General features: G+C 40.4%; 2 non-coding genes across 2 annotated transcripts; both read left to right on the top strand.

Moving 5' to 3' along the window:
• The first annotated feature begins 1964 nt into the window (after positions 1-1964).
• On the top strand, positions 1965-2068 carry LOC112804266 (small nucleolar RNA R71). The gene has a single exon (XR_003202882.1). It is a non-coding gene; the product is annotated as a small nucleolar RNA R71 (small nucleolar RNA).
• An 8882-nt stretch (positions 2069-10950) lies between these two features.
• Positions 10951-11054, top strand: LOC112805076 (small nucleolar RNA R71). The gene has a single exon (XR_003203687.1). It is a non-coding gene; the product is annotated as a small nucleolar RNA R71 (small nucleolar RNA).
• Positions 11055-11926: the final 872 nt, after the last annotated feature.

Below are 11926 nucleotides of genomic sequence, written 5' to 3'. Positions count from 1 at the left end.
AGTCCGGAAAGTCCAACCTTGTCTGTGGTGTTCCGAGTAGGATTCCGATCATGAATGACCGTGACGTGCTTCAAACTTTAACCTGCTGGGCGTTGGTGACAGACGCAAAAGAGGGATTCTATTCCAGTAGGAGCAGGAACCAACCGGTGATTAGCCGTACTGTGACAGAGTGCGTTAGCATAGTTTTCACTGCGAGGATGGGATGTAGCCATCAGCCATGGGTGATGCCTCCAGACTGGTTAGCTGTGCGAGTGACAGCCGCACAAGTTATTTCCCCGTGAGGAATGAAAGTAGCCACAGTTGATGGTGAACCCCTATACAAAGCTTGCCATGGAAAGGAGTAAGAAGGATTGAGTAGAAGGAGTAGGAGAGCAGGCGTCCAAGAGCTCTACAGCATCTCCATCCGCTTATCTGAAATTCCTACCAATGAATCTGCATAAGTCTTCTATCCCTTTTATTATTCCTTTTTATTTATTATAATTACAATTCCTCTTTAATCTGCCTAACTGAGATTTGCAAGGTGACCATAGCTTGCTTCATACCAACAATCTCTGTGGATTCGACCCTTACTCACGTAAGGTTATTACTTGGACGACCCAGTACACTTGCTGGTTAGTTGAACGAGATTGTGAAGAAAATAAACAATGCCCTCAGAGTATACATCTTTTATAAATACATACAAGTGATCACAATTTCGTCCACCAGGGATATGAAAACTTCCTGGGTCTGTTTTCTTAGAGACTATGTCCTTCTTGATGAGGGCACTACATTCTTTGTTCATTATTACAGTTTGTCCTCCCTTCAAAACTCTTTTCTTGCTCAGCAATTCCTTCAAATACTTGATATGTGTAGGCATCTGCTGGAGAATCTCAAGAAAGGGAATATTGATATGGAGAGACTTAAATGTCTCTAAAAACCTTGAATATGTTTTCCCTTTTTCACCTCCTCCTAACCTCTGAGGAAATGGTGCTTTTGGTTGGTATGTTTCCAGCATGCCTTTATTTTGCAGTTCCTTGGCTTGCTCAGTTTCACTTTCCTGCTTAGCTTCTTCCACACCTTCCTTCAAGATTTCTGGCTCCTGTTCTGAGGGTCTGATTCCTTCTTCTTCTGAGACTTCCTTCAATATGGTGATGGCCTTGCATTCTTCCCTTGCAATAGCCTTGGCAGCATGAGAAACGCTTGGCCCAGGGGTTTGCTTAGACAAATACCCAATTTGATTTTCTAGCTTCTGGATGGCAGCTCCTTGGTTTTGCAAGTTAGAATTTACTTCTTCCTTAAAGGCTTTCAATTCGGTTATGTCTTGACCCATGGTTGCAAGCATTCCTTCTATCCTGTTTAATTGATCTTGAAATTATTGGTTCGGATTAGGTTGGGCAGGTTGATTATTTTGGCCATGATATGGTGGTTGGGAGTAAGTGTTTTGTGTGGCTTGGTATGATCTTTGGTTGGAGTTTTGGTATGTGGAATTGTTATGTTGGTTGGGGTTGTAAGGTTTGTGGTTTTGTGGTTGGGTTTGCTGGTTTCCCCACCCAAAGTTTGGGTGGTTTTTCCAGCCTGGGTTGTAAGTGTTGGAATATGGATCATATGGTTGCCTTTGTTGATTTCCCACAGAGTTGGCCTCTTCCCAATCACCTCCTTCAGTGCTTACTTCCTCTTGATCTTGTGTGTGTATTGCAGCCACTTGATTTGTTTCTAATTTCCTGGTGAGCTCTGCTAGTTGCTTGGCAAACACCTTGTTTTGGGCTAGAATTGTATCAACATGGTTCAGCTCCATGACTCCCTTAGTGTTGTATCTCTCTGAAGCATAGTAGTACTCATTCTCAGCCACTGTCTCAATCACTTCAATGGCTTCTTCCACAGTCTTCTTCCTGTTCAATGAACCTCCTGATGAATGGTCCACAGCCTTCCTTGATTCATAAGAAAGTCCATCATAGAAAATATGCAATTGCACCCAGTCATGGAACATGTCTGGTGGGCATTTCCTTGTCAAATCCTTGAACCTCTCCCATGCCTCGTAGAGAGTTTCACCATCTTGTTGTCTAAAAGTCTGAACCTCCGATCGAAGCCTATTGACCTTTTGTGGGGGGTAGAAACGTGCCAGAAACTTGCTTTCCACCTCATCCCAGGTTGTTAGGCTCCCCCTTGGGAATGATTCCAGCCACTTAGCTGCCTTGTCCCTAAGTGAAAATGGGAACAAGAGCAGTTTATAGGCATCTTCCTAGACTCCATTGGACTTCACAGTGTCGCAAATTCTCAGGAATTTTGTGAGATGTTGGTTTGGATCTTCATTAGCACTCCCACCAAATGAACAATGATTCTCCACCAGTGATATTAGCTGTGGTTTGAGTTCAAAATTGTTGGCCTGAATGGGTGGTTTCTGAATGCTGCTACCACAATTCCCAGAGGTTGGGTTTATGTATGAACCAAGAACCCTCCTCTCGGGAATGGCATTGTTTCCGTCAGCTCTCTCATGGTTGTGAACTTCTCTATCCATGTTGAGATCTAGAGCTTCCTCAAAATTGTCCTCAGATTCTCCTTCAGATTCTTCTTCTCCCAGTACTCTCTTCCCTCTTGCTTCCCTTCTAAGTTTATGAAGGGTCCTCTCTGGTTCGGTATATGGAGGAGTTGATGTCTCTCCTCTCCTACCTATCATACAAGAACACAGAACAGGCAACAAACAAGTGAAATACTCTTGGTTAATGGAAGAGTATGGTTAGAGCAGTTGAGGAATTAATTCAAATAGTTAGTGAGTCAGTGAGTTAGTTGCTTGAATTTAATGGCATAAAGAAAGAAAGCAAGTAACAGAGTGCAGAAATTAAAATTCAACAAGTAACTTGAACTAAATTAACAAAACAAGAAAAATGCTCAATCTAGTTAACTTCCAATTTGAGAATTGTCAATCGAAAACTAATCCCCGGCAACGGTGCCATAAACTTGATGCTACGATTTTAGGAAATTGCACGATCGGCAAAAATTCCTTCCGGCAAGTGCACCGGTTATCGTCAAGTAAAAACTCACAATAGAGTGAGGTCGAATCCCACAAGGATTGGTTGAGTGAGCAATTCGGATTAGAAGTCTGTTCTAGTTGAGCGGAATCAAGATTTAGATGAGAATTGCGAAATGTAAAATTGGCGGGAAACGTAAATGGCAAGAAATTGAAATTGCGGAATCTTAAATTGCATGAATTAAAGAGCGAGAAGCTAAATTGCTAAAATTAAAAAGGGATCGGGGTGATTGCATGAATTTAATTGCAGAATGTAAAGAGAAAGTGGTAGATCAGAAATGGGGAATTCATTGGGTTTCAGGAGATATTGAGATCTCCGAATCAAAACATTTTTATCCCTTCCTCAACCAATGCATTCATTGAATTTTGCTTGGCAATCTTATATGATTGGATCCCAATCCCTTGGCTCACCAATTCTCTCTAAAAACAAACAAATTCCCAATCCCTTGGTTTAAATGTTCATAAGAAGAGATGATGCTCGATCACTGATTATACCACACAGTTTCATGAACCACAATTTGGTAGGATTACATGTCACAATATCCATCCAAACCCCAATCCAATTCACTGTGAGAAAGCTTCTCTAGCATGAATCCTCCATTCCTTTCCCAAGGTTCCGAAGGATTCCAATTATGGATAGTTTCTTTCCCAAGACAACTAACCAATGGAATTAGATCGAGATGCTTTCTAACAAAATTCAAGAGAAAAGATTGAAGAAGAAGATAAAAACTATTATTGATTCATTGAATTACAATAGAGCTCCCTAACCCAATGAAAGGGGTTTAGTGAGTCATAGCTCTGAATTCAATTACAAAAAGTATGAAAACTCGAAAAATGATCCAAAGTTTCTTTTTCTAACTTAAATTCTATCCTATTTATACACTTTCTAAATTGAGCTTCTGTTGTGTTTCTTGGGCTTTGAGGCCTTTCCCTGATTTCCTTTTGCTTTGGGTTTATGATCCATAATCCTGATGAGGCTGCTGATCCAATTCTGTAACATTCATTGAGCCAACTTAGTGATAATCAAGTAATGACACATGACTCAACAAATTGAAATTCCAGACTCATCAATTCTTCAGGCCCAATCCCATAAACCATGATATTCAATTGGGTTTCATACCAGAGTACGTTTAAGTTAATGTTTGTGCTCAAATGCTAACTTAAACTGCAATATCTTTGGCCCAGAAACCTTTTCAAATAGTGGCGTTTAAGTTGCAGTTTAAGCTTAAACTGCAACTTAAACGCCAGACACTTCCAGTGATGCCTTTTGTGGAAGCACGTTTAAGTTCCAGTTTAAGCTTAAACTGGAACTTAAACATTGGACACTCCTGGAGGTGGTATAACTCAAGCACGTTTAAGCTTCAGTTTAAGGTTAAACTGAAGCTTAAACGTGGAAATGGAAGAAAGCAACCCTGGAGGGTAAAGTAGTCGAACACGTTTAAGCTTCAGTTTAAGGTTAAACTGAAGCTTAAACGTGGAAATGGAAGAAAGCAACCCTGGAGTGTGGAATGGTCGAACACGTTTAAGCTTCAGTTTAAGCTTAAACTGAAGCTTAAACGTGGAAATGAAGAAAGCATCCCTGGAGGAGAATTTTGGTCGAACACGTTTAAGCTCCAGTTTAAGGTTAAACTGGAGCTTAAACGTGGAAATGGCTCCCTGGTGCATTTCTCATTTCTGGCGTTTAACTTCCAGTTTAAGGTTAAACTGGAGGTTAAACGCCACTTCCAGCTTTTCCTCAGCTTTCATGATTTTGGCGTTTAAGCTCCAGTTTAAGCTTAAACTGGAGCTTAAACGCCACTGATAGTTCCCAGCATTATATGGCTTGGTAGTTTAAGTTCCAGTTTAAGCTTAAACTGGAACTTAAACTCCACATGTGATATTCAAGCTTCCTTTATTGATTTTGTTGCTTCCTTGCCTAGCCTCTTCTTCCTTGAAATCATCCAAACAACTGCATCAAAGTCTTGCAAAATTTCATGAGAAATCTTCCATTCATAGCAGTCAAGTAATATAACTAAAAACTCATGGAATTTGCATCAAAATCATACTGTTTGGATGGTTCATTGCTTTGTTATTCATTTAACCATTCTTGGTTACTTTAAGCTCAAGAAAATGCATAAAACAACTAAAACTAACAGAAAAATGCTAGTGAAACTAGCCTAAGATGCCTTGGCATCACAACACCAAACTTAATACTTGCTTGTCCCTAAGCAAGTCCTGAGTTATTTGAGAAGAATGTATGAAACAGAAAGCAATTACATTGGCTATATTAGCAAGCATTTGAAGTTCATCAGAAGGGTTTTATGCAGAAAGTTGCAGCATCACTTTTTCATTCTTATCAGGTAAGATTATCACTTTTTCATTGCATCCATCAAACACTGCTATGGCCTCTTGTTATTCTTATGTCCTTGGCACTTTTCCCTTCTTTGTTTTTCTTTTTCTTAGAGCTCCTTTGCTCCTTGTTTGCTCAGTGTCATGTGTTGCACAAGCCTTTGGCATTTTCTTTTTCTTATCAGTGCACTACACATATCCACTACAGGCATTTTAGTTCACATTTCTTCTTGAGACATTGGTGCCCAGCACCTCTTTGTGTGACTAAATGTTTTGTATTTAGGTTGCTCTTGATAATGGACTTTTGGTTGATAATCCCGGGTTAGTTAACCCAAATTACCAAGTGTTGAAACACTCCTCAGAACCTATTCATCCAAGCATATCCTTAATACATAAACACCACAGGCATTTGTCTCAGAAGTTCAAACCATTGGTGCCTAGCTTATTTTCTCAATTTTTTTGCTTTTTGGTTGCCCTTTTTCAGTGGCTTTTTCTTCTACTTTTTCTTTCTTTTTCATGGCCAAAGACATTTATTCATCAAGATCCATAGACAGTATTCAAACTTCTACACAAAAATGATAATTCTACACTCAATTTCCAGTGATCTGACTAAACAATCAAGCATGCATACCACCACTTAATTCTACTTGATTTGTCACTAATTGAGCCAAGTTACTTTTGTTCAAACTTTTCTTTTATATTTGGAAACAGAACAAGCATGGAAAGCATTTGTTTAAGAAGGTGAAGTTATATACAAACATCTAGACATTCACTTTATTCAAAGCAGTAAACAGACAAACATACTAGAAATTTCACATAAAACTTAAATGACTTAAAATGAAAGAAAGCTCATAAAGACAATTCACAAACTATTATTTGATTATTAAGGAACAAAACCACCTCTCATTTGTTGCTTGGTTCTTCTTGATTCTTGGGGTCCTGCTTCTTCTTGCTTCTTGCCTCTTTTTGACCACTTGTACTTCCTTTGTCTTTTCTTATGAGCTTTGTCCAGAATCCAGCTTTTTTCATTGTTTCTTCCACTCTTTCTTCAAGGATCACTGCCTTGTTCATTTCTCCTTCTTTCCTCCCCTTGAAATACTCATCAAAAGCTGGGAATGCTGGGTCCATCTTGTGTAGATGTTCCCCTATGTAGTTAAGCTTGATTTGAGAACTGATGTTGTAATCAGCTTGAACTGCATATCTTGCATTCTGCAAAGTGGTGGCTTCCTTGATTGCCAAGATATTGTCATCTTGGTGTTGGCCTATGTGGCTGAGGGATTCCTGTAATTGTAAATTCTGTTCCCTTTGCAGATCTAGGAATCTTGATTCAAAGTTCCTTTGCATGTCCATCATTTTTAGGTGAAAGTCCTCTTGCTTCTCTTGAGACCTCATGTATTGTTGAGACATTCCTTCTATGATTTCCTGCATTCTGCTCATATCCATGGGGTCTCTGGAAACTTGTTGCCTTCTTTCTGGATCTCTTTGCTCTTCTTGCTCTTCTTCTCTTTCTTACTCTGCTTCTTGCTCCCCTTCTGCTTGTTGCCCTTCTTCATTTCTTCTTTTTGTATGTCTTGGAGCAATTGGGCCAAGAGTCATTCTGTGAGCAGTCATGGCCATTCCAGGATGTAGCCAATTAGGTCTTGCATCTTCAAGTGGTACTTAGGCCTTGATGCATAGTCTGATGATGGTGCTAGGGAAGTGGAGCCAGGAGTCAGGGTCACTTTTCTCACTAAACTCTTGTATCTGTTCAGCAATGAGTTTATGAACTTTGATCTCTCCTCCCATCATAATGCAATGTAGCAAGACGGCTCTTTTAGGGAGTATTTCTGAAGAGTTTGCAGTGGGTAGGATGGATCTCCTAACTATTTCATACCACCTTTTAGCTTCAGGTGTTAGGTCTCCCCTTCTCAAGATTCTTGGAGCCCCTTTTGTTCCTCTCACCCATTCAGCTCTGATGGCACAAAGGTCTTCAGCAATAGTCAAATAGTCAGGTTCTCCTATCATCCTATCCTCATAACTTGCTTGGCTGAAACGTATGTTTTTCAGGCCAAGAGTTTTCATGATTGCCTTGGGGCTGAAGTCAACTTCCACCCCTCTCACATAGCTTTTGTATGTGGGTTCCTCGGTTGGATCCTCCCTCACTGCATTTGCATAAAACTCCTTCACCAGGTTGATGTTGATTCTAGTGATTGGCTTAGTCAGGAGCTCCCACTTCCTCTTTTTGATCTTCTCCCAAACACTAGGGAACTCCTCCTCTCCAAGGTCAAAGGGAATCTTAGCTAGTATCCTTTTAGGTTTCATCCATTCGGCCTGAATCTCATGGAAAACTGATTTGTATTTCCATGCATCAAATTCCCTTTCCTCCTCCATTGGCTGCTTGTCTTTTCTTCTTTTGTGGCTAGATGAGGCTGCCATTGGTTCTTTAGTTTTGGCAAGTGACAAGCTAAGGTTGACAAGGTGAAGTAAGAAAATGTTGTTAGAAGTGTGGTGAGGTTGTTTTCGGCAAGAGGTAGTTATGCTATGATGAAAGAATATGTGCAAGAAGGAGATTTGGTGGTGTGGAACTCGTTCCCCAAGTGGTTCTTTATAGTGCATGCAAGTGAAAAATGGACGGCTAGGGTGATTTGTGAAGGATGGCTTGATGGTAAATATATGAATGAGGGAGAAAGACTAATTGCTTTTCACTTTCTTGGAGGTATTCTGGGTGCATTAAGTTGTACATGTAGCTATCTTTTCATGCAGAACTTCCTTTTCCCATGTGTTAGTTTCAAAGACTTGTGAACTCCCTTTTTGACCAAGCACCGTACCTCCCCCTTTGTCTTTTTCATCCATTCTTATCTTTCCTTTTGTACCTGCACAAACAAACAACTTTGCTATCATTTTTTTCGGTCCATGTGAATAATGAATAGTACTTGCACATGTTTTTCATTCTTTTTGAATTGTAAATCAATGATTGACTTCATGAGCTTATAGCCGTGACCCTTGTATGTATGCACACTTATTACTGGACACCAAACTTAGTGTTTGGTAATGTCTCCTGATGACATGAAATCCATGTTGGTTGTCCTTAATGGATGTGCATAATTCTAATAAATCATAGTCACTTTGGCTCTTTGATCCTAAACAATTTTACTACCTAAAGTAATTGAAATCAAAGTATTAAAACATGCAAATGGTATACTTGTCATGAATTTCTAAATCCAGAGGAACTTCTTGCTTTTCATTAACTGTGTTCAAAGAGGAACACCAAACTTAATGTTTGGTTGTGCACCTTGAATGAAAGATTGAATACAATTTGAATAAGAATTGGGGTGCCTTCAGGCACACCAAACTTAGAGACCAATTGTATTTTACATGCAATGTTTAGTGCACCTTATCAACAGTTGTCCTGAGGATTCAAGTTCATGCATAAGAAACCATGCTTTATTAGATGCAAAGCAAAACAATAAAGAGTAAGGATACTGAAACATGGGTTGCCTCCCATGAAGCGCTTCTTTAACGTCACTAGCTTGACGGTTGTCCCTTGTTAGGGTGGATTGTAGTGCTTGATGTCCTCTCCTCTCACTATGAAAACGTCCCCATTTGATTCCTTCATGATTTCCAAATGTTCCATAGAAAGAACTTTCCTGATTGTGAACACTTGAGGGAGCTGGGAAGGAATGGTTTTGAGGCCAGGTGGGATTGGCAGATAATGACTTGATATCACTTTATCTCCCGGAGAGAAACCTTCAGTGGGAATTTTCTTGTTTCTCCACCCTCTTGGCAATTTCTTTACAATTCTTCCCTCTCTCTTGAGGATTTCTTCATTGACCCTTATGCCAGGAGAATCCTTCTGATCTGTTTCTATTGATTCTTGTGGCTTTAACTCTTGCAATTCTTGTTTGCCTTCCAAGGACTGTTTCAGAGTTTCAGCTGCTGGATTGCTTTCCTCAAAACACAGATGGCTACTATCATCCTTAGGCTTTTCAGGTTCTGGTTCAGGCTCAGATGCAGGTTTGAAAACATGGAAAATGAGCTGTTCATCATGTATTCTCAAAATTAGCTCTCCTTGTTCTACATCTATGAGCGCTCTAGCAGTGGCTAGAAATGGCCTTCCCAGAATGATAGGGTGTAGGTAGCTTTCCTCGATGTCCAAAATGACAAAGTCTGTGGGGAAGAAATAATTTCCCACTTTCACCAGCACATTCTCAACTACCCCTTCAGCTTGCTTCTGAGTTTTGTCAGCCAGTTGTATGATTACATCAGTGGATCTCACCTCATTCAGTTGTAGCCTCTTCATAAGAGTCAGAGGCATCACATTTATGCTAGCTCCTAGATCACAGAATCCTCTATCAATTTTTGTTTCCCCTATGATGCAGGGGATATGAAAACTTCCTGGGTCTGTTTTCTTAGAGACTATGTCCTTCTTGATGAGGGCACTACATTCTTTGTTCATTATTACAGTTTGTCCTCCCTTCAAAACTCTTTTCTTGCTCAGCAATTCCTTCAAATACTTGATATGTGTAGGCATCTGCTGGAGAATCTCAAGAAAGGGAATATTGATATGGAGAGACTTAAATGTCTCTAAAAACCTTGAATATGTTTTCCCTTTTTCACCTCCTCCTAACCTCTGAGGAAATGGTGCTTTTGGTTGGTATGTTTCCAGCATGCCTTTATTTTGAAGTTCCTTGGCTTGCTCAGTTTCACTTTCCTGCTTAGCTTCTTCCACACCTTCCTTCAAGATTTCTGGCTCCTGTTCTGAGGGTCTGATTCCTTCTTCTTCTGAGACTTCCTTCAATATGGTGATGGCCTTGCATTCTTCCCTTGCAATAGCCTTGGCAGCATGAGAAACGCTTGGCCCAGGGGTTTGCTTAGATAAATACCCAATTTGATTTTCTAGCTTCTGGATGGCAGCTCCTTGGTTTTGCAAGTTAGAATTTACTTCTTCCTTAAAGGCTTTCAATTCGGTTATGTCTTGACCCATGGTTGCAAGCATTCCTTCTATCCTGTTTAATTGATCTTGAAATTGTTGGTTCGGATTAGGTTGGGCAGGTTGATTATTTTGGCCATGATATGGTGGTTGGGAGTAAGTGTTTTGTGTGGCTTGGTATGATCTTTGGTTGGAGTTTTGGTATGTGGAATTGTTATGTTGGTTGGGGTTGTAAGGTTTGTGGTTTTGTGGTTGGGTTTGCTGGTTTCCCCACCCAAGGTTTGGGTGGTTTTTCCAGCCTGGGTTGTAAGTGTTGGAATATGGATCATATGGTTGCCTTTGTTGATTTCCCACAGAGTTGGCCTCTTCCCAATCACCTCCTTCAGTGCTTACTTCCTCTTGATCTTGTGTGTGTATTGCAGCCACTTGATTTGTTTCTAATTTCCTGGTGAGCTCTGCTAGTTGCTTGGCAAACACCTTGTTTTGGGCTAGAATTGTATCAACATGGTTCAGCTCCATGACTCCCTTAGTGTTGTATCTCTCTGAAGCATAGTAGTACTCATTCTCAGCCACTGTCTCAATCACTTCAATGGCTTCTTCCACAGTCTTCTTCCTGTTCAATGAACCTCCTGATGAATGGTCTACAGCCTTCCTTGATTCATAAGAAAGTCCATCATAGAAAATATGCAATTGCACCCAGTCATGGAACATGTCTGGTGGGCATTTCCTTGTCAAATCCTTGAACCTCTCCCATGCCTCGTAGAGAGTTTCACCATCTTGTTGTCTAAAAGTCTGAACCTCAGATCGAAGCTTATTGACCTTTTGTGGGGGGTAGAAACATGCCAGAAACTTGCTTTCCACCTCATCCCAGGTTGTTAGGCTCCCCCTTGGGAATGATTCCAGCCACTTAGCTGCCTTGTCCCTAAGTGAAAATGGGAACAAGAGCAGTTTATAGGCATCTTCCTGGACTCCATTGGACTTCACAGTGTCGCAAATTCTCAGGAATTTTGTGAGATGTTGGTTTGGATCTTCATTAGCACTCCCACCAAATGAACAATGATTCTCCACCAGTGATATTAGCTGTGGTTTGAGTTCAAAATTGTTGGCCTGAATGGGTGGTTTCTGAATGCTGCTACCACAATTCCCAGAGGTTGGGTTTATGTATGAACCAAGAACCCTCCTCTCGGGAATGGCATTGTTTCCGTCAGCTCTCTCATGGTTGTGAACTTCTCTATCCATGTTGAGATCTAGAGCTTCCTCAAAATTGTCCTCAGATTCTCCTTCAGATTCTTCTTCTCCCAGTACTCTCTTCCCTCTTGCTTCCCTTCTAAGTTTATGAAGGGTCCTCTCTGGTTCGGTATATGGAGGAGTTGATGTCTCTCCTCTCCTACCTATCATACAAGAACACAGAACAGGCAACAAACAAGTGAAATACTCTTGGTTAATGGAAGAGTATGGTTAGAGCAGTTGAGGAATTAATTCAAATAGTTAGTGAGTCAGTGAGTTAGTTGCTTGAATTTAAAGGCATAAAGAAAGAAAGCAAGTAACAGAGTGCAGAAATTAAAATTCAACAAGTAACTTGAACTGAATTAACAAAACAAGAAAAATGCTCAATCTAGTTAACTTCCAATTTGAGAATTGTCAATCGAAAACCAATCCCCGGCAACGGTGCCATAAACTTGATG

The sequence above is a fragment of the Arachis hypogaea genome, chromosome 5 (assembly GCF_003086295.3).
Source record: "Arachis hypogaea cultivar Tifrunner chromosome 5, arahy.Tifrunner.gnm2.J5K5, whole genome shotgun sequence".
Lineage (NCBI taxonomy): Eukaryota > Viridiplantae > Streptophyta > Magnoliopsida > Fabales > Fabaceae > Arachis > Arachis hypogaea.
Note: the sequence above shows the minus strand (reverse complement) of the source record. Positions and strands in the feature narration are given on the sequence as shown.